The sequence below is a fragment of the Neoarius graeffei genome, chromosome 23 (assembly GCF_027579695.1).
Source record: "Neoarius graeffei isolate fNeoGra1 chromosome 23, fNeoGra1.pri, whole genome shotgun sequence".
Classification (NCBI taxonomy): Eukaryota; Metazoa; Chordata; class Actinopteri; order Siluriformes; family Ariidae; genus Neoarius; species Neoarius graeffei.
The window spans coordinates 22,236,681-22,258,838 of NC_083591.1; the positions used below are offsets into that span (position 1 = coordinate 22,236,681).

Consider the following 22,158-nt stretch of genomic DNA (forward strand, 5'->3'; position numbering starts at 1 on the left):
ATCATCATGAAAAAAAATCAGTGCTGGTTTAGCAGTGTCTTGCCTTTAAAGTATGACTTAAATATATGAGTGCAGCAGTGATTTCTGAATGCTTTTCCAATCAGTCCTAATGTGTTTCATTATTTCATGACACTGTGGAATAGATTATCCAGATGATTCTCAGTCTCCCTCACAGTTAGGGTTGAAATAGAAAGCGAGGCAAAGTGAAAAATGAACTTTATAATTGGCTTTCTGAGACAATAACAGAAATGCTGCATTGAAATTGTTAATTTGTTTCATGATTATTTTCACATACATACATCATCTGTGCAAATACTTGCTTTAATATCAGCAAGCCTATTTTATATTTAGCCTATCAGCAAACCTATTTAGTATCACATCTACGGTAAATAATATTCCTGCTTAAGACCAGTCTAAAATAGTTTGCTGGTCTTCCAGCCTGGCCTGGCTGGTTTCACTGGTGGTAAAGCTAGTCTCCCAGTCTGCTTTTGCTGATGTCAGGCTGGAATAGTTAGTTGGCTATTTCACCTCCCAGCCGGAACTGCCTGGCCAAGTGTCAACAGGTGGTAAGCTGGTCTGACTGGAGCAGTTAGCTTTACTAGCCTTGTGCAGTTGGCTGGTTGACAGAGGTTAGTTGGATTCACTTTGTTAGTTTTATAATCCAAAAGCTCTGCAGTCTTCATAAAACACACACCACACACACACACACACTATCATGTTCTAATACTGAAAAATGTTACACTGTTTCTCTTCACTTTGTTTCTGTTAACCTTATTCAGGGTTAAACTGACTATCTATAATCTACTCTGTTGAAACTGACAAATCTGTCCATCTGGGATTTCAATCAGAAATACTGAGTTTAGGCTTTTTCAAGCCCCATTTGAGAAAAAAAAAAAAACCTGTTTGCTGGGCAAACAGTGAAGACAGTAAACGAATAGCATAGAGCATGCTGATGTGGAATAAGCTAGTAAATTGATAACATCCAGTGCCTTGAACACGTTTTTGTATCATGGAATGGAACTATTTGATATTATAGGGCATAAAGCTACACAAAATAGCTAATAATATTGAAGTGGGGAAATCCAGTTTGCAAAATAATTTACAAATAGCAAATGTAAAAGTGTTGTTGTGAAACTACTAAATTAGTTTGAATACCAACAGTTACCATAAGAAGTCACATAATTAGTTGAATGGAGTCAACCTGTATCCAATTAACTATTCAGATTACGTTTCTGGATTACAACTTTTTGCCTACTGTTTTGGATTATGAGTTTTTGCCTGCCATTTTGGATTACGAGTTTTTACCTGCCATTTTTGGATTACGAGTTTTTGCCTGCCATTCTTTGGATTTTTTTCTCACTGCTTGCCGGTTGCACTCAGATTACTCCCTTAGATTTTCAGGGTGGATTCAGTTTCTGCTCTGCCATTCTGGGGCTTTCGCCCAGGGGAATACCATCAGTGCTGCTATGACTGTTTCCAGCCTGTTCTTCTCCTTTCTGCTTTGCCGCTTGTCTCATCAGGTATGTCCCAGTCTCTCTCTCTTATGATTTTCATAGCTGCTCCTTGGGTTCTAATCTGCACCTGTGGCCTTCAGGTCATGACAGAATACTTCCACCACACAATGGATCCAGGAGACTAAGAATGTGTTTAAAACAGCACTGGCTAAACAGGGCTTAGTTCTCAGGGCTCATCAGCTAGAGATTGCAGCAGTGAACAGAGCATGACTGCCATTACTGACACGCTACAAAGACTCTCCTCCCAGATGGAGAGTCTTCAGGCTTCTATCACTAGCCAACCAGCATGGCCCCTAGAAAGAAGGCATCATCATGTGGCTAGTTCCTGCTTTTACTGTGGACAGTCTGGACATTTAATCTTCCACTGCCCAGTAAAAGGGTCTGCCTACCAATAGATGCAGGGATATGGGTGGGCATTTCTACACATTCTTTCCCTGCTGAAGGGTCAGTGTTGCCCATCAAGAAGATTTTTTAGAACAAGATTCAGTCTGGAGGCATCTGAAGCGGATGCCTCCTGGACGCCTCCCTAGGGAGGTGTTCCAGGCATGTCCCCCCGGGAGGAGGCCCCGGGGAAGACCCAGGACACGCTGGAGGGACTATGTCTCTCGGCTGGCCTGGGAAGGCCTCAGTGTTCTTCCCGAGGAGCTGGCCGAGGTGTCTGGGGAAAGGGAAGTTTGGGCTTCCATGATCAGACTGCTGCCTCCGCGACCCGGCCCCAGATAAAGCGGATGAAGACGAGATGAGATTCAGTCTGTCAGAGCCCTCATTGACTTTGGTGCAAACCAGAGTTTTAACAAGACATCCTGGGCAGAGGACCCAGAGACCCAGTAACAGTGAAGGTCTCAGATAACCATAGTGAATCAATTACACCATAAATGATTCTCTTGAACCTATTGTGCTGGGTCTGTGGGGACTGTAGAGGAAAATCTAATTTTTAGATTTATTCTTATGCTTTTAGTGATCTTTAGCTTTAAAAGACACTGTGTAGGAGAAGAATATAACTTTTAGAGAACTCGTGGCTCTTAGACATTTGGAAGGTCAGACACTGTGTCTCATGTTTATGTACAATGAAGAATGCTGTTTACGTTCTATTTTCTAGGTTAGTAAAGCATGCGTACGTGCAGGGCCGCTGACAGCTTTGGCTGGGCCCGGGACAAAATGCTCTGAATGGGCCCCCCCATAACAACACCCCCCCCCCCCCCCCGGGCCAACCCACACACACACACCTCTCTTATCCCAGTCTCTACTCACTCCAACCTTTAAATGACAGGTATTCAAAAACCATTCAACCGGTCAACAACCATTTCATTTTAGCATTTCAACATTTTTACAGTTTTAACATTTTAACATTTCCTTCGTCTGTAACTATTCAGATGCGAAATGCAATGCGCCAGACTTTTGTTGTGCGTGCGTGCGTACTGTCCAGTGTGAAAAGCAGAGAAGAACACACCGCTCGAGAAATGGCGGGATATGATTGCGGGCTAATGTAAATATTCTTAGCTTCAATCAGATATATGAAACACAATGTTATTAAGCCATTGTGGTTATGAAATGATTCAATGCCCTGTGCGTTTGATATGGTGTTCAGTGTGACTTGCTCTCCCCTTGTTTGTAACATGAATTGTGTGCCGCGCGTGCCTTGGTTGGGGTTACTTTACGGGGCTGGAAAAAGTTGGCTGTGTCTTACCCAGTGATGGGAATAACGGCGTTAGAAATAAACGGCGTTACTAACGGCGTTACTTTTTGTAGTAACGAGTAATCTAACTAATTACTTTTTACATCGTTATAACACCGTTCCCATTACTTACAATAAAATACTATGCGTTAGTTTATTAAAGCTGTTCTCATCTGGCACGCTGCTCGTTCAGCCTTTCTTTACTCTGCTTTCGTGTGGGGCGGGGAGACACGAGACAATGGCACAGTAAGCCAATCAGAGTAGATTTGGACAACATACGTAGGTAGGCCACGCCTACTGCACTACTGCGCGCTCTTTCAATCGGAAGACACAGTGATGGCGAGCGGTCAGCCCAGCACTGCGTTTTCACATTGGAAATACAGCTATTACTTTTCATTACTTGAAATAAAAGGCAAGAGTGTTTACGTGCAATGCACATTATGTCGAGGAACAAAGCGTTTGTCCTTGTCAGTGGCCAGTAATTAGTAACATAATTTTAATAACTACAAAAATATATTAGTACATTTGATAGATGTCTTATCTCACATTGTCCCACAAAAATATTAATATAGTGTAGATAACATTACTAATTGGTTCTGTTAAGTGTCCATTTCAGTCATTAAACACATTTAACATTCACTTTTATTATGATTACACTAATTGAATTTGATTTTTTTTGAGGGGGAACAAAATGTAACGGAATAATTACTTTCCCTGGTAATTAGTTACTTTTATGACAAAGTAACTCCATTACTAACTCAGTTACTTTTTGGGAAAAGTAACTAGTAACTATAACTAATTACTTTTTGAAAGTAACGTACCCAACACTGGTCTTACCTGGCTCAGCTGCCCCACTGCCTTTGCTAGTACCTGTTGCATCATCCGAATCTTTTTTAAAATATTTATGCAGTGAGCCCCTGAGTCTCTTGGTTTCTTCCTCTCTTTTTCTCTTTTCTTTTCTGTGCTCCTGACTTGTGCATATTGGCAAATGGCACGCACGCTGATTGTCGAAGCGCTATGATCAAACGATGTCGTTTTTTTCCTCTTAATCAAAGAGTCAGACCAAACCATTTTTGCATTAGGGGTGGTAGGGGGTTCTTGACGCCTTTTTCAAAGACAATAAAGGCAAAAGATCTAGAAATCATTTATTGAATGCAAATATAGCACATTTCTCCCCCAAATCAACACATTTTGAAATGAAATAAAATAATCGCAACTTCATGAGAGCCCAGTTCTGCCCCCCCCCCCCATTCCTGGGCCAGGGGACAACATACCCGTTTGTCCCCCCCTGTCGGCGGGCCTGCGTACGTGCAGAGACAGTGTATTGTGACAGAGAGGGTGCCGAGGCTGGACACTAAGAAGATATCTGTTGTGTTACTGTTATTTTGACAATATAATGATGGGAGTGGGAAAGCAGGGGTGCTCTCAGTGGGTGAAATTCTTTCATTCGAGAAAGCCCCCTTGCAAGGTGTATATTTTTAATTCATCTTTTCAATAAATTCCTTTCTGTTTGTTCCTTCCTAACAGCCTGGAGTTTTTTATTACACTTTTCCACCACAATTTTGACGATAAGGATGGCATGTCACGAGTAGCGGGGATGTTTCCAGATCCAGGTTCGGGGAAATTATCGCCCAGAGGTCTAACGAGCTCTCAGGAGACAGACTGATTTTTTAGAGGACGGGATCCCCCACTGCCACTGACATCCACATGGTAGCCGCGGGGTCTTAAAAGTCTTAAAAAAGTCTTAAATTTAATATTCCAAAATTAAGGCCTTAAAAAGTCTTAAATTGCTTTGCCCAAGTCTTAATTTTTTAAACAAAGGTCTTAAATTTACTCATACTATCAGGGCTTTCCACTAAGGCTCATACTAGCCGGCCATGACAAATAAGTAGCCAGCCGGGGGGAGGAGTAAACACAAAACTAGAGCCGACAATTCCCCTGTGTGAAATGGTGAGAGTGATGCAGTGCGCATATCACAGGCTATGAGGCTCCGATGCTCTGAGCCTGTGTGTGTGTGAAAGAGAGAGCAGCCCCTCCCCTCTCTGCTCCCTGAGTGGAGCTCGTCGCCTTGGTAACGGTGCTCAGGTGCAGGGAAGAGACACAATATGACAAGCAAAGAGCGCTTTTTCTCAGAGTTCCCTCTCCTCGAACAACAGGGATTTACACAGAAATGAAAGGAGCTATTCACAAAATTCTTTCACACTGAGCGCTACAAGGTTCTCATGAACACATTGATGTATTTTTTTTTCTCTAGTGTAAAAAATGTGGACAATAGAGCGAGTTGAAAACAAGTGACTTTTCTGATTTTGCAGTAAAAGCGCTGCCAGGTTTATAATGGGAGTCTATGGGGCAGCGCGCCTGTCCTCTCCTTACTTTCAGGCTTCTCATTCAAAAACTGTAAATCCTATCGCTCAGGTAGACACATTGTGTGACTCAAGACAAGTGTGACTCCCACTTTTGAGAAAATGATGTCTGTAGAGTGAAATTTGTGGCTGAAAACGCAGTTTAAATGAGAAAGTTTGAGCTACTTTTTCAAGCTCTCTACACTCTAACTTAACGAGCTCCGCTGAAGTGTAACGCCATAGACACCCATTACTGTATAAAGTCTGAATTTCTCCAGAGTTGATCGGGAGTAAACACAAAATAAACTCCTGTGCACGCAGTTCCCAGGATTAAATGTATTTTCCACAGACCATTTATTTATTCACTTTACTCAAATACAAAGTAAAATGGCAGTAAATCTTCTTTCTTTTCTTGCGTATTGTATCATGAGGCGTTCCTGGCTTGTAAATCTCTTATTTTCGGTGCATGACACATTCACGCAGCTGAGCATGCTATGAATTAACAACAACGATCTGCAGTGATGGCTACACAATTAAACACTCAGCGAACATTTCTCCATTTGTGTATGAAAATACACTCCAACGACTCAGTTTGGTTTCATTTACAACCAACGGTGTCTTTTGATGCCAGCACGTAATTGAACGAGAGAAGACTGGTTTACCGGAGACAAAATAAGCATTATCTCTGCTTCTGTTCCCTCCGACAGCCCCGACACACTACTGTCTCCGCCGAGTGCGCGTGCGCACACACACCGCATGTCGGGGCTGCGGATGAGTTACTCTCCCTTGATCAACGAAGTCAGCGGGGAATTTGTGGTTATTATCGGTACAAACAGCGCGAATCAGTTTGACATTACTGTCAGTCCGTTAGATAAACATTTAATTTTATTAAAATCTAAAATTAATATTTAGAGCCTGTGGGCTACAAAAATAATAGTCATTAAAGTAGCCGGCTGGACTTAATTGTGTAGTCGGCTGTTTGGCCGGCAGCCGGCACTTGTGGAAAGCCCTGTACTATTCTACAATGTGAAAACATGGGTTTTGCGTAACATCAATGAATTTCTTGGAGTATGCGCAAAGAAAGAAACAATATTGATACATTTTCGCGCCGGCGCAATCGTTGGAGTCCGTGGTGGAGAGGAGACTCCGCGAATCGCAGCATGGGGACGTGTCGTTTTAATCAGCAGTGGCTTTCAGATGAAAGATATCGTGATTGGGTGAGGGAGGTTCCTGGAAGCGACGTTGAAGCAAGATGCTGTGTTTGTCGAAAGACCTTCAAGTTGTCCACTATAGGTCATTTCGCTTTAGAGTCTCACATGAAGAGTTCAAAGCACATTGCATCTGCCCTCCACTGCCACATCGCTCAGTTCTGCACGGTTCAATCTCCGAATGCACCTGGAGTTGGCACTAGCACCACTGTCGAACGTCAGCAGCATCAGCCAAGCCAGACATCATCGGCAAGGCTAGCAACAACACAAGGGCCGAGCAGTGGCATGATGGGTGTCGGTGGAACCCCGACACTTCGGGCCGAGGTGCTCTGGATTTTAAAAACAAATTACGGAACAACACTCGTACAGCTCGAATGAGGGCATAAGCGAACTCTTTAAGGCTATGTTCCCAGACTCGGAAGTCGTTACAACATTCTCCTGTGGAAAAAACAAAACGTCTTCCATAACAAAATTCGGTTTTGCTTGTTTTCAATGTGAAGATTTGACAAGCAATGCACATAATGACTTTTAAGTATATAACTTTTATAATAAAAGTATTTTTACTTGAAACATTTGTCATTATTGGGAATTTGATCTGGTGTTCTACGACCGCATAATGGGTGGGATGTAGGTCTTAATTCTCATTTAAGTGGTCTTAAAAAGGTCTTAAAAAAGTCTTAAATTTATGGTGGTCAAACCTGGGGAAACCCTGATCCAATGAACTTGTGGTGAGGAAAAGTTTTTGTTCTCGTAAATTGATGATAAATGATTGTGTGTTGCAGAGAACTTTAGTAAGTAAGTAGAGGTAATGTACTCTACTATGTACTAAGGTAGTAAGATGCATGTGCAGGTGGCAAGCAACTGACCATCTGGATGCGTATTTGTGAAAGGGTGAATACGTGCCAGGTTGAGAGTAAATTGAGAAAAAAAGAGGAAAGCCTTTTCTGCTTTTTTCAAGTAAGGTTTTGGGCGGACTAAAAACCTACCTGTTTATTGACGAATAGCAGTAAAATCGTGATCACGACACATTTTGGGGGAAGAATGTGAGAGTAAAACATGGTCTTTACAGTTTCTCTGCGATATTAACAATGGGGCTGACGGGATTGAAACAAGCAGAAATTGAAAAAAACTCCTAAAACCTATCCCTCTAGTCCAAACATTCAATATATATTAACTAATTATGGACTTAAGATGTGAGGAGAACAATGCGGATTTCCGGAGGGAGGTAGTTTAAGTGTACAACAGATACAGAATCTCGAGGAGAGTTTGAAACGGGTAGAGAAAGATAATGGAGAAAAAAAGAAGAAAAACAGAATATAGGTTGATTGGGGTGTATTTAAAATGTGGCAAACAGAAGCTGTGATAAGAGATAAATGGGCAAATTCACATACATATCAGCAGAGCCGGCCCGTGGCATAGGCAATATAGGCAAATGCTAAGGGCGCTGCGTCCATCCAGGGGTGCAGAAACGGGGGGAGAAAAATTATGACTTCCACTATTCTGAAAATGAGTCAGCATTATAATGTCTTAGCCTAATTTAATTGTACAGCAAAGCATGTAGTCAGGGTGCGATTTGTCAAAAAAAGCGGGGTGGGGTGGGGTGTGGTGGTGGTTGTTAATCATGAAACAATAAGCTCTCAACAGTGGTTCGCCCTGTCTATAGTGTGTCTTCGGGCGCCCAAGTGCGCATCCGCGGCTATTCTCTGTTTTGGCCATGTAATCATAGCCGGCGATTGCTATAGGCGACCTAGGCAATTGCCTAGAGCGCAAAGTGTGCCCAGGGGCGCCAAGGGCGACCAAAACCCCACCAAAAAGGAGGGATGGAGTTATTGAATGGAGATGTTACCAAGTGCATCAGTGGTGTACAGTGTTTTCAACCACTGTGCTGCCGAACTCTAGTACCGCGGAACACTAGTGTGCTGTGAGAGATCACCAAGTGTACCGTGGAAAATTATAGAATGACTGTATATTGTAAATATTGGCAACAGCGTTTTAGTTTCAGTCAACATTTTCTATTGGTGATGTGCCTTGAGATTTTTTCATTGAAAAAAGTGCGCCCTGGCTCAAAAAGGTTGAAAAACAAGTGTAGCCTACGCAGTAGTGGTCGGTGATTTCCTTATGCCTACTAAAAATGCACAATGGTAGGTTATAAGGGGGGCAGGGGGAGCGGTGTTCATCGGGGAATGAGAATGGCTATCCACTGCAAAAAGTAGCCCAGACTACAAGTGCTTAAATGAAGAAATCCAAACTCTCGGGTGCGCAAGGGCGCAAACGAAGGCTACAGGAAGAAACAAATAGAGCCAAGTATAGAGGTAAGTCTGATCTAATCTCTCATATCAACCATTATAGTGGCAAATTAATATTTTAGACGCCTGAATCAATGTCTGCCTAGCTAACTAGATGCAAACAGCAATAGACTTCAATAACAAAGTACCCATAATAGCACTTTTGTTTGAAAATACAGCCCATTGATGTCCTAACAGGGTGCTTAAGTTTGCACAATTTAGAATTGTAGAATTTTTTATTCATTTAATTTGTTAATTCTTCAGAGATGACTTAACTTTTAATAGCAAAAAAGAAACTAAAAATAATTTCTTGTTTATTGTCCATGCACTACACTTTGAACAGGGTGCGGAAGAGTTTTTGTCCATTATATGGAGATATGTATTGAATTTGTGTGGTCATTTTACTTTGTGACACTTTATGTTAACAATGATAACAATAATGAAAAAGATAAAAATTACTTCTTGTTTATTGTCCATGCACCGTACATTGTTTAATAGTAATAGAATAGAGTGATTAGATTAAAGTGTTATTTAGATGTTATTAGAGGGTTTTTTTTCTTGGGGGGGGGGGCGCCAAAACTCAATCTCGCCTAGGGCAGCCAAAGACCTAGAGCCGGCCCTGCATATCAGGGTCAGGTAGAACAGCAGGGAATTAATCAGAATTTTAGTGCTTTGGCTTTTACAGCTTCATCGCCCCCATATATGTCCCGAACTTTGCAGAAGATGGACGTGATGTCTGCTGGCATTCATCCAAAACTCAACCTGATGCAGGATTCGTTTTCTCCACCTCTCCCTCTGTCTTCTTCTCTGCCTCCAGAAACAGTGCCTGTGTCACTTTCTGCTGGTCAACAAATGCAGGACCATAATCACCCCATAGAGGAACTTGAACAAGGTGAAAGCTCCACACAGATCGTGACATCTACTCCAGTGTCATCGCACACAAGGTCCCACACAGTAAAAAAGGGAACTGAAGACTCCCCAGTGTGTGCTGATAAAGGTGAGAAGGTTTGCACAGTTATCCATATGCCAGTGACTGCTGTAGCAGGTCCAGAAGGTCCAGAGGGCCCAGCTATGGCCTTGGGTCCTTGGAGCCCAGAGGATATTATGCAGATTGCTGCTGAAATAAAGGACCTTAGGCAGCTTGCTGAGCAACTTGACAACTTCTGTAAAATATTCCTCCCCACTAGCCATGAATTACGCTGAGTGTTCATAGAGAAACTGGGTTTAGACTTCAGCAAGATCCAGGACAAGTTACCTGAAAAGAAGAGGATCATGAAAATCATCCAGATTGGATGCACATCAGTAATGGGGCCTACCGAGAGTTCATTACTGGATTGCAGGATGCTGTCAGAATTAGGTTTCCAGTTCAAATAGACTGTAAGCAGCAAGACAATGAAACAGGAGCACAATATCTGCAAAGACATGTAGTACAGAACTATCTGCAGAGACAGCAGAAACACAGAAAAAAGGACAACACTCTTCACAAGACCATGCTTATAATGGTTGTGGAGGTGCAAGTTATGCGAGTAAAACAGCAGTGTGGGAGAGGTCATGGAAGAGGAAAATGTCAACAGCGCTGAGATGGATGCTTCATCTGTGGCTCACCTAATCACTGGCATGACCAATGTCCACATTATCCAAAGGCAAGATCACCAAGAAAGCAGACTGATCACCATTCCTAGCCACTTAAGCTTCTTGCAGTGAAGAATCTGTTTTGCACTCAATGCTTGCGACAGCTTGCACAGAGGCTAGGGAAAGAGGTCCCCAAAACAAATGAGGTACATAAGCATTATACACTGATAAATTATGTTTGAAAATGCCAGTATCTTCTTTAACTGTCTCTAATAAGCTTTTAGATTTTTTAGTAGATTCAGGAGCGGGACACTAGATCCTCAGAGTTTTCTACACAGCAACAAAATCAGCAACTGATTCTGGAAACACTGTGGGCACTTCTGGACAGCAGGTCTTTGAGAAATTTACTGAGCCACTCCTCTGTAGACTGGGTAAGTTTGAAATATTTGAGTTTCATTTTTTATTATTTTATTATTACCCAGTAAATATACTGGGGAGAGACCTAATGCACAGGTTAGGCATAGGTCTCTTAAGTACCCCAGAGGGGCTATATATAGTGTGAATCCCAGAAGAGGAGAGCACAGTTATGAGTAATGATTAAATTAGATCCATCTCCACCCCTTTATGTGTATGAGTAGAGGCTGGTGCCCTCAGATGTTTTGAATATGTTAGGGTTTTGCTGGGATTCGAACCTGGTTCGTTGGTGTGATAATCCAGCAAACCCCCACTAGGCCACCAGGGGGATGACTCAAATGCAGAGGCGTGAGGCGGAAGTAGAAAAAGAATCAAAAGGTTTATTTAAACTATATACACTATATACAGGGCAAAACAAAAGACAAAAAAAAAACCAAAGAGTATAATCCAAAAGAAAAGCAAAGTGCAAAAATTCAAAAGCTAAGAAGATCAAAAAACACAGTACAAAGGAAACTGGAGATAAACATAACAGCACAAAGACTCCGTGACAAGAGGACTGAACTCAGGGGTATAAATAGACAAACTAATTAAGGACACAGGTGAAGATAATTAGGCAATTAACACAAACACAAAACACAGGAACAGTGGCGGCCTCTAGAGGCCAAAATAAACACGACATGAAAAGGAAATAACAGCGGCCTCTAGAGGCCAAAACAGTCCTAGTCCTAACAGGACCCCCCCCTCTAGGAGCGTCTCCTGACGTTCCCAGGGCGATCCGGATGGGCCGAATGGAAGTCCCGACATAGTTCTTTATCAAGGACATCCCGAGCAGGAACCCAGCAGCGCTCCTCAGGACCATAGCCCTCCCAGTCCACCAGATATTGCAACCCGCCGCGGACCCGGCGGGAGTCAAGCAGGCGATTCACAGTGAACACAGTCTGCCCCTGGAAGATGCGGGGGGGTGGGGGGTTCCTAGGGGCAGGGGCATACGTAGACGTCCGTACGGGCCGTAACAGGGAAACATGGAAAGTGGGGTTGATCCTCAGAGTCCGGGGCAACTGGAGCCGGTAGGAGACAGGGTTCACCCTGCGCACCACCTTGAAGGGGCCAATGTAGCGAGGAGCAAGCTTGCGGTTCTCCACCCGCAGTGGAAGGTCCTTAGTGGACAGCCAAACACGCTGCCCAGGGCGGAAAGCGTGTGCAGGTCTTCTATGGCGGTTGGCCTGAGTCTGGTTGGTTCTGGAGGTCTGTATGAGGGTCTTCCTGACCTTGCTCCAGGTCTTGCGACACCGTCTCACATATTGGTTGACCGAGGGCACCCCCGCGTCCTCCTCCTGGTCCGGGAACAGAGGTGGCTGGAACCCGAATTGGCACTGGAATGGCGACAGCTTGGTGGCCGATGACTGCAGGGTGTTGTGGGCGTACTCCGCCCATGGCAGCCAGGTGCTCCACGATGTCGGGTTATCCATAGCCAGGCCTCGCAGGGTGGTTTCCAGGTCCTGGTTGAGCCTCTCCGTCTGACCATTGGACTGTGGGTGAAACCCAGAGGAGAGGCTGGCAGTGGCTCCGATGACCTTGCAGAACCCGTGCCACACTCGGGAGGAGAACTGGGGCCCTCGGTCTGAGACGATGTCCTGTGGAAGACCAAAGACTCGGAAGACATGATTAAACAATAGTTTCGCAGTTTCAAGAGCAGAGGGGAGTTTGCACAGTGGTATGAAGCGGCAGGCCTTAGAGAATCTGTCAACTAAGACCAAAATGACCGTGTTACCTTGTGACTCAGGGAGACCCGTGATAAAGTCGACTGCCACGTGGGACCAGGGACGCCGGGGAATGGTCAGAGGATGCAGGAGACCCTGGGGACGCTGTCGTGGGTTCTTGGTTCTGGTGCAAACCTCACAGGACAGGACAAATGACCTTACTTCCTTCTCCATGTTAGGCCACCAGAAGCATCTTTTCAGGAAGTCCAGGGTCCTCCGAGCTCCCGGGTGGGCGGTGAGAGGGGAAGAGTGACCCCACTGGAGAACCTTGGCCCGGGCTTGATGTGGGACGTACAAGAGGCCTGGTGGCCCCGTCCCAGGACCGGGGTCCTGGCGTTGGGCTCGTCGGACAGCCTCCTCAATACCCCAGCGGACAGGGGCCACAATCCGGGACACAGGGATAATAGGCCCGACTTCATTCTCCCTGTTAGTGGCAGAGAACAGTCTGGACAGTGCGTCAGGTTTGGTGTTCTTGGAGCCGGGGCGGTATGAGAGGGTGAAGTCAAACCGACTGAAAAACAGGGCCCACCTAGCCTGTCGAGGGTTCAGTCTCTTGGCTTGCTGGAGGTACTCCAGGTTCTTGTGGTCAGTCCAAACCAGGAATGGATGTTGTGCTCCCTCCAGCCAGTGCCTCCACTCCTCAAGGGCCAGTTTGACCGCTAGCAGTTCTCGATCCCCCACATCGTACCGGGACTCAGCAGGACTCAGGCGGTGGGAGAAGTAAGCGCAGGGGTGCAGCTTTCCTTCCGAACGTTGAGAGAGCACCGCGCCGACACCACTGTCCGAGGCGTCCACCTCCACGATGAATGGTTGGGAGGTGTCCGGGAGAACCAGAATGGGTGCCGTGCAGAAGCGGTCCTTGAGGTCTTTGAACGCCTTTTCTACCTGAGGAGACCAGCCATAAGATCCACCTGTCCCTTTGGTGAGGTCTGACATGGGTGCTGCCACAGAACTGAAGTTCCTGATGAACTTGCGGTAGAAGTTAGCGAATCCTAAGAACCGCTGAACCTCCTTAACGGACTTGGGAGTAGGCCAGTCCCGGACGGCCAGGGTCTTGGCAGGGTCCATTTGGAGTTGGCCTGTCCGTACAATAAATCCCAGAAAGGAGACCTCGGGAACATGAAATTCGCATTTCTGGGCCTTGGCGAACAGATTGTTCTGTAGCAGCCTCTGGAGAACCTGGCGGACATGGTGGCGGTGCTCCTGCACGGTCTTGGAAAAGATAAGGATGTCGTCGAGGTAGACAAAAACGTATAGGTTAATCATGTCCCTTAAGACGTCGTTGATTAGGGCCTGAAAAACAGCTGGTGCGTTGGTGAGTCCGAAGGGCATCACCTGGTATTCGTAGTGCCCAGACGGGGTGTTAAAGGCAGTCTTCCACTCGTCTCCCTGTCGGATACGGATGAGGTGGTATGCGTTCCGTAGGTCCAACTTGGTGAAGACGGTGGCGCCTTGGAGCAGGTCGAAAGCTGTGGACATCAGCGGAAGGGGATATCGGTTGCGCACAGTGATCTTATTCAGGCCCCTGTAATCAATACATGGTCGGAGCCCCCCATCCTTCTTGCCGACAAAGAAGAAGCCGGCTCCAGCAGGTGAAGTGGAGGGTCGAATAAACCCAGAGACCAGGGCATCTTTGAGGTATTCCTCCATGGCCTTGCGTTCTGGCTGAGAGAGTGAAAACAGTCTGCCACGAGGAGGGGTAGTCCCAGGGAGCAAGTCGATGGCACAGTCGTAGGCCCGGTGCGGAGGAAGAACGGCGGCCCTGCTCTTGCTGAATACCTCCTTGAGATCCCAGTACTCTGTGGGAACTTGAGATAACTCGGTGAGATCAGGGGGCTCGGCAGGAGACACAGGAGAGCTAGAGAGCAGACAAGAGGCATGGCATGCAGGGCCCCATTCCACAACCTGGCTTGTTACCCAGTCTATGCGAGGGTTGTGGCGAGTAAGCCAAGGAAGGCCTAGAATAACTGGGAACTCAGGTGAAGGAATCAGGTGCAGGGATATTTCTTCCTTGTGACCTTGAGACTGGAGGAAAACTGGAGAAGTAACTTGGGTGACTCTTCCATCACCTAACGCTTGGCCATCGAGGGCAGACACAGACAGTGGGACTTCAAGAGGTGCAGTCGGAATATTGATGCTTTGGGCGAAGTGAATATCCATAAAGTTCCCAGCCGCCCCTGAGTCTATCAAAGCTTGACAAGAGTGGACAGACTCACCCCAGGAGATGGAGACCGGGATGTAGATTCCTTGGCCAGGGAGTCCGGGAGAGAGGGTAGGCCCCGTCACAACCCTCCCTCGGCTGGACGGGGCGGTCCTTTTCCCAAGAGTTCGGGACATGATGCTCGGAAGTGACCAGGCTTGCCACAGTAGATGCAGCACTTGTCCCTCCTTCTGCGCTCCCTCTCAGATGCGGAGAGGCGAGTACGACCCACTTGCATGGGTTCTGGACAGTCACTGAAGGAGGTAGACGGTCTCCAGGTAGAGGTAGGGAGGCTGGGGGGGCTCAAGGCTTGGTGGCGTTCTCTCATCCTGTTGTCCAGACGAATAGCATGTGAGATGAGGGTTTCGAGGTCACTTGGGCATCCAATAGAGGCCAGACCGTCCTTCATGGGGTCAGACAGACCATGGTGGAAGGCTGACACCAGGGCAGTCTCGTTCCATCCACTTACTGCTGCGAGTGTTCGGAACGAGATGGCGTAATCTGCGACGCTTCCTCCTTGCCGGATGGACATGAGCTTTCGGGCTGCGTCGGTACTGATGTCTGCCTGATCGAAGACCCGAAGCATCTCTTCAGAAAACAGCTGGAAATCAAAGCACTCAGGTCCTTGTCTTTGCCAGATAGCAGTAGCCCAGGCTCGCGCCTTACCAGCTAATAAGGTGATCACAAAGGCAATCTTGCGGCGATCCGTAGTGTAGGTGGTAGGCTGAAGCTCAAAGGTGAGTTGACACTGGGTAAGGAACTCTCGGCACTCACTGTGCTTGCCGTCATACCTCTGTGGTGCAGGAAGGCTGGGTTCGCGAGGTGAAGAAGGCAGCATTGCAGGAGGCACTGGAGCAGGAGTGGGAGCTGGATCAGGAGCAGGAGATGCAGGCAGAGATGTCAGCTGTGCCAGGGTTTTCCCAATTTGCTGAAGCAGTTCCTCGTGGCGAGCGAGGGCCTCACGTTGGCTGGTGAGCGTACATCCATGAGCGTCCATGGTCGCTCCGAAGCGTGTCAAAGCTGCCATAATTCCCTGAAGGTTGGCCGGGTAGACAGTTGAAGCAGCCTCTGCTGAGTCGGTCATGACGGAGTCTTTCTGTTAGGGTTTTGCTGGGATTCGAACCTGGTTCGTTGGTGTGATAATCCAGCAAACCCCCACTAGGCCACCAGGGGGATGACTCAAATGCAGAGGCGTGAGGCGGAAGTAGAAAAAGAATCAAAAGGTTTATTTAAACTATATACACTATATACAGGGCAAAACAAAAGACAAAAAAAAAACCAAAGAGTATAATCCAAAAGAAAAGCAAAGTGCAAAAATTCAAAAGCTAAGAAGATCAAAAAACACAGTACAAAGGAAACTGGAGATAAACATAACAGCACAAAGACTCCGTGACAAGAGGACTGAACTCAGGGGTATAAATAGACAAACTAATTAAGGACACAGGTGAAGATAATTAGGCAATTAACACAAACACAAAACACAGGAACAGTGGCGGCCTCTAGAGGCCAAAATAAACACGACATGAAAAGGAAATAACAGCGGCCTCTAGAGGCCAAAACAGTCCTAGTCCTAACAGAATATGAATCATAAGCTGATTGAGATGGCAAAAACACACACTAGCCCAATTAATGCTGATTATATGTGAACAGAAAACTTACATTGCACTGCTCACATTAGCCACAGGTACCCAGATGTTAAGTTCAAGCAGAACTGGTTTAAGGAGGGTAGAAAACACCCTAATCAACCTGAGGAACTGTTGTTGAAGTTATTTAGGGACAATCACAAGTGTGCTGCCTTTGTGCAATCACCAAGCGATTGCCAACTGACATTTAGTACACACACACCTCTACATGTGTCCTTGGCAAAACAAAAGTAGGATAGGTGGAAGGATTTGGGGCCCATGGGTGTTAAAATGTTTGAATGCAAATGATTGGCAATACAGCACAGATCAAAATTTACTGTACAGTAAAACCATGAATGCATTTCAAATGAATTTGGATTTTACTGGCTCTGTAGAGAGACATGTATTGGTAACTGATAAGAAACCTGTGCTGGAGAAAGAATGGCAATTTTCTAAACTTTCAATTGATTCGCCATGTTTATCAGAGGTCCCCAAACAATTGTGGGCTCAAGGTAAACATGATGTGGGACTGATAAAGGATATTGAGCCAGTGGTGATCACCCCAAAATTTGAATTTAGACCCTGTAAGTCCCAGTATCCCCTGAAACCTGAAGCTATAGAAGGGATTAGGCCTGTGTTAAATTCTTTGAAACCAGCAGGGGTAATTGATGTTTGGTGTTCCACAAGGTTCTGTCTTGGGTCCACTGCTTTTTTCTTTATATATGTTACCTCTTGGTGATATTATTCGTAAGCATGGTATTAGTTTCAAATGTTATGCTAATGACACACAGTTGTATGTTTCTGCAAAACCAGATGAGAGACACCAGCTTAATAGAATTGAGGGATGTGTAAAGGACATTAGACACTGGATGCTTATTAACTTGAAAATATATAATACAATACATCTTTATTAATTCTCCCAAATGGGCTTTTCAGAATTAATTTACATGAAGCTTAATATTGAAATATAGATAAAGAAAACTACATCCTTAATTAAAATAATAATATATAAAAATTATATAGTACTACAACCCCAATTCCAAAAAAGTTGGGACAAAGTACAAATTGTAAATAAAAACGGAATGCAATAATTTACAAATCTCAAAAACTGATATTGTATCCACAATAGAACATAGACAACATATCAAATGCCGAAAGTGAGACATTTTGAAATTTCATGCCAAATATTGGCTCATTTGAAATTTCATGACAGCAACACATCTCAAAAAAGTTGGGACGGGGCAATAAGAGGCTGGAAAAGTTAAAGGTACAAAAAAGGAACAGCTGGAGGACCAAATTGCAACTCAGTAGGTCAATTGGCAATAGGTCATTAACATGACTGGGTATAAAAAGAGCATCTTGGAGTGGCAGCAGCTCTCAGAAGTAAAGAAGGGAAGAGGATCACCAATCCCCCTAATTCTGCACTGACAAACAGTGGAGCAATATCAGAAAGGAGTTCAACAGTGTAAAATTGCAAAGAGTTTGAACATATCATCGTCTACAGTGCATAATATCATCAAAAGATTCAGAGAATCTGGAAGAACCTCTGTGCGTAAGGGTCAAGGCTGGAAAACCATACTGGGTGCCCGTGATCTTCGGGCCCTTAGACGGCACTGCATCACATACAGGCATGCTTCTGTACTGGAAATCACATAATGGCCTCAGGAATATTTCCAGAGAACATTATCTGTGAACACAATTCACCGTGCCATCCGCCGTTGCCAGTTAAAACTCTATAGTTCAAATAAGAAGCCGTATCTAAACATGATCCAGAAGCGCAGATGTCTTCTCTGGGCCAAGGCTCATTTAAAATGGACTGTGGCAAAGTGGAAAACTGTTCTGTGGTCAGACAAATCAAAATTTGAAGTTCTTGATGGAAATCAGGGACACCGTGTCATTCGGACTAAAGAGGAGAAGGACGACCCAAGTTGTTATCAGCGCTCAGTTCAGAAGCCTGCATCTCTGATGGTATGGGGTTGCATTAGTGCGTGTGGCATAGGCAGCTTACACATCTGGAAAGACACCATCAATGCTGAAAGGTATATCCAGGTTCTAGAGCAACATATGCTCCCATCTAGACAATGTCTCTTTCAGGGAAGACCTTGCATTTTCCAACATGACAATGCCAAACCACATACTGCATCAATTACAGAATCATGGCTGCGTAGAAGAAGGGTCCATGTACTGAACTGGCCAGCCTGCAGTCCAGATCTTTCACCCATAGAAAACATTTGGCGCATCATAAAACGGAAGATACGACAAAAAAGACCTAAGACAGTTGAGCAACTAGAATCCTACATTATACAAGAATGGGTTAACATTCCTATCTCTAAACTTGAGCAACTTGTCTCCTCAGTCCCCAGATGTTTACAGACTGTTGTAAAGAGAAAAGGGGATGTCTCACAGTGGTAAACATGGCCTTGTCCCAACTTTTTTGAGATGTGTTGTTGTCATGAAATTTGAAATCACCTAATTTTTCTCTTTAAATGATACATTTTCTCAGTTTAAACATGTGATATGTCATCTATGTTCTATTCTGAATAAAATATGGAATTTTGAAACGTCCACATCATTGCATTCCGTTTTTATTTACAATTTGTACTTTGTCCCAACTTTTTTGGAATTGGGGTTGTAAAACTTCCTTCTGCTTAACTCTGTCAAGACTGAAGTACTTGTAATAGGACCACATGCAACTAGAAGTAAGTTTTCTGATTACATAGTAACTCTGGATGGCCTTTCTGTTTCTTCACGTGCAGCAGTAAAAGACCTCGGGGTGATTATTGACCCCAGTTTTTCATTCAAAACTCACATCGATAACATTACCCGGATGGCTTTCTTTCATCTCAGAAATATTGCCAAGATAAGAAATTTAATGTCACTACACGACACTGGCTGCTTTATGTCCTGGGGCTCCCTCATGCCTGTGTTACCTTCTGGCTCTCCCCTTTTAGTTATGCTGTCATAGTTAGTTTTGCCAAAGTCCCTGCTTGTACTCAGTGCAATATGTATACTGTTCCTAATTATTCAGGTGACATTGGGCTTACCTAACAACCTGTGTCCCGTCCCCCCCCCCCCCCATCTGTCCCTCTTAGTTACATGTCGGTCCTGGGATCGAGATGCTGACCTCTTCTGCTCCTCGGACCTGCCTGATCCATCCTGGTGCCCTGTGTCTGGTTGGAGTCTCATCGCATCGCTCCTGTGGAGGATGGCCCCATATGGACAGGTGAAAGTCACACTTGGAAGACGCTCTGGACACTTACAGTAATGCTTTCATGGCTGAGGACTACAGTTGACTTGCTAACTTTAGGACTGCAATTGTCATGAACAGTTTTGCACTCAAGTTTCCATCAATGAAGAGTTATAACATCAACAAAACTGACTGCATGTTAAAACTGTTAAAAATATTATAATCATGTTGTCTGTTATCACCCAAATGAGGATGGGTTCCCTTTTGAGTCTGGTTCCTCTCGAGGTTTCTTCCTCATGTCGTCTGAGGGAGTTTTTCCTTGCCACCGTCACCACAGGCTTGCTCATTGGGGATAGATTAGGGATAAAATTAGCTCATGTTTAAAGTCATTCAAATTCTGTAAAGCTGCTTTGCGACAACGTCTATTGTTAAAAGCGCTATAGAAATAAACTTGACTTAATTGTAGATTGCCCTAGGTCCACCATGCGCACTCCTATTTTTTTCCAGTTAAGAAAAACAGTGAAGATTTGTACAAGACCTGCAGGCTGTAAAAGCTTGAGCTCCCAATGTCCCTAACCTGCATACTATTTTTTTCATAAATACAAAATTTTTCATTAAATAGTACACATAGTAAGTGTAACGGAAAGTTTTAAAGTGTTTAAGAAGATTTTAAACATCTAAGTTTAAATGCGCAACTTCTACCCCCTAAGCAGAAAGATTTTTGTTTTCAAAAGTGTGTGTGTGTGTGTGTGTGTGTGAGAGAGATTGTTTTAGATTTTTTTCCGGTATGGCATGCTTCTCAGTTCTAAGGTTTCAGTGCTTAGGCTATAGAGGAGCGCAGAAAAGATAAGGTATGCTCGAGAGAGGCCTATCATGCAAGATTACATTTTATGTCATGCATTTATTCTTAATTATGCTATTCTTGAGTCTCCCCTCAGTTTACTGATTCACAGTAAGGAAGCACTCCTATACTGGGGATCCCAGACACCCACTTGTCTTTTCATCCAGACAGTTGATGAGAATTCAGAGGATATATGACATCAGGATTACTACAACAGTATGGCGGTAAGTTACGACTAGATGCATATTATTGTCATGTGGCAGCAAGATTACTGCAATATCTCAGAGCTGTTGTCACAGTTCAGAAGGCTGTAGTAGCCTCACAAGACATAATGAGCTATTCAGAGTTAACATTATTTATTCTACATGTTGGTTCTGCTTTTCTCCTAGAACAAAAACATCTCATTTGTCAGCAGCTCGCTGGCTCAGGTACAGTGCTGCATTGCTGGAAATGACTAATATCACAGTGAAACACTGTTTTATCTTAAACTCTGTGATGCTGTTACCCACAGAGGATGATCGTGAACCTCATTATTTTGTATGTACAGTATTTCCAGGTTTGTTCACCTCACTCTGATCTCAGCGAGGTTCCTTTGCAAAACCCCAACTTTTCATGGATGGCTCTGCTTCAAAAAAACCCAGACTCAGGTAAACCCTTGTTTCAGGGTTGCTTCCAAGTCATGTTAGGGTTTTGCTGGGATTTGAACCTGGTTCGCTGGTGTGATAATCCAGCAAACCCCCACTAGGCCACCAGGGGGATGACTCAAGTGCAGAGGCGTGAGGCAGAAGTAGAAAAGTAACAAAAACAGTTCATTTACACTATGTACAATCCAAGGGAAAAAAACAAAAAGAATAATCCAAAGCACAGAAGATAAACAAAAATAAAATATCCCAAGGTTCAAAGTCCAAAATCCAAATAAGAAAAAAGGCAAAAACTCAAACGCTCAGAAGATCAAAAAGGTCAAAAACAAAATCCACAAAGTCCAAAAGAAAGAAGCAAAAACCAAGAATACAAAGACATAGGCAAGGTACATGGGACAGAGGGAACTAGCACTAACAGCATAACATAGGAAAAAGACTCCGTGACAAGGGAACAAACAGAGGGGTATTTATACACAAACTAATTAAGGACAGGGCGGGGCAGGAAACAGGCAATAAGACAAAAACAAAACACAGAACACAGTGGTGACCTCTAGAGGCCCAAAACAAACATGACCAGAAAAGGAAATAACAGTGGCCTCTAGAGGCCAAAACAGTCCCAGTCCTAACAGGAACCCCCCCCCCCCGGAGTGTCTCCTGACATTCCCAGGACGATCAGGATGGGCCGAATGGAAGTCCCGACAAAGTTCTTTATCGAGTATGTCCCGAGCTGGGACCCAGCAGTGCTCCTCAGGGCCATAGCCCTCCCAGTCCACAAGATATTGGAGGCCCCCGCGAACCCAGCGGGAGTCCAGCAGGTGGCGCACGGTGAACACAGTCTGACCCTGGAAGATGCAGGGGGGCGGGCGGTTCCTAGGGGCAGGGGCATACATGGACGTC

The 22,158-nt window shown here is 44.7% G+C and overlaps 1 protein-coding gene across 1 annotated transcript in view; it reads right to left on the minus strand.

Annotated features, from left to right (window-relative positions):
• The window catches only part of LOC132871618 (E3 ubiquitin-protein ligase TRIM63-like), a 345,056-nt gene that overhangs the window by 287,891 nt on the left and 35,007 nt on the right, over nt 1–22,158 (minus strand). The gene's annotated exons all lie outside the window — the stretch shown is intronic.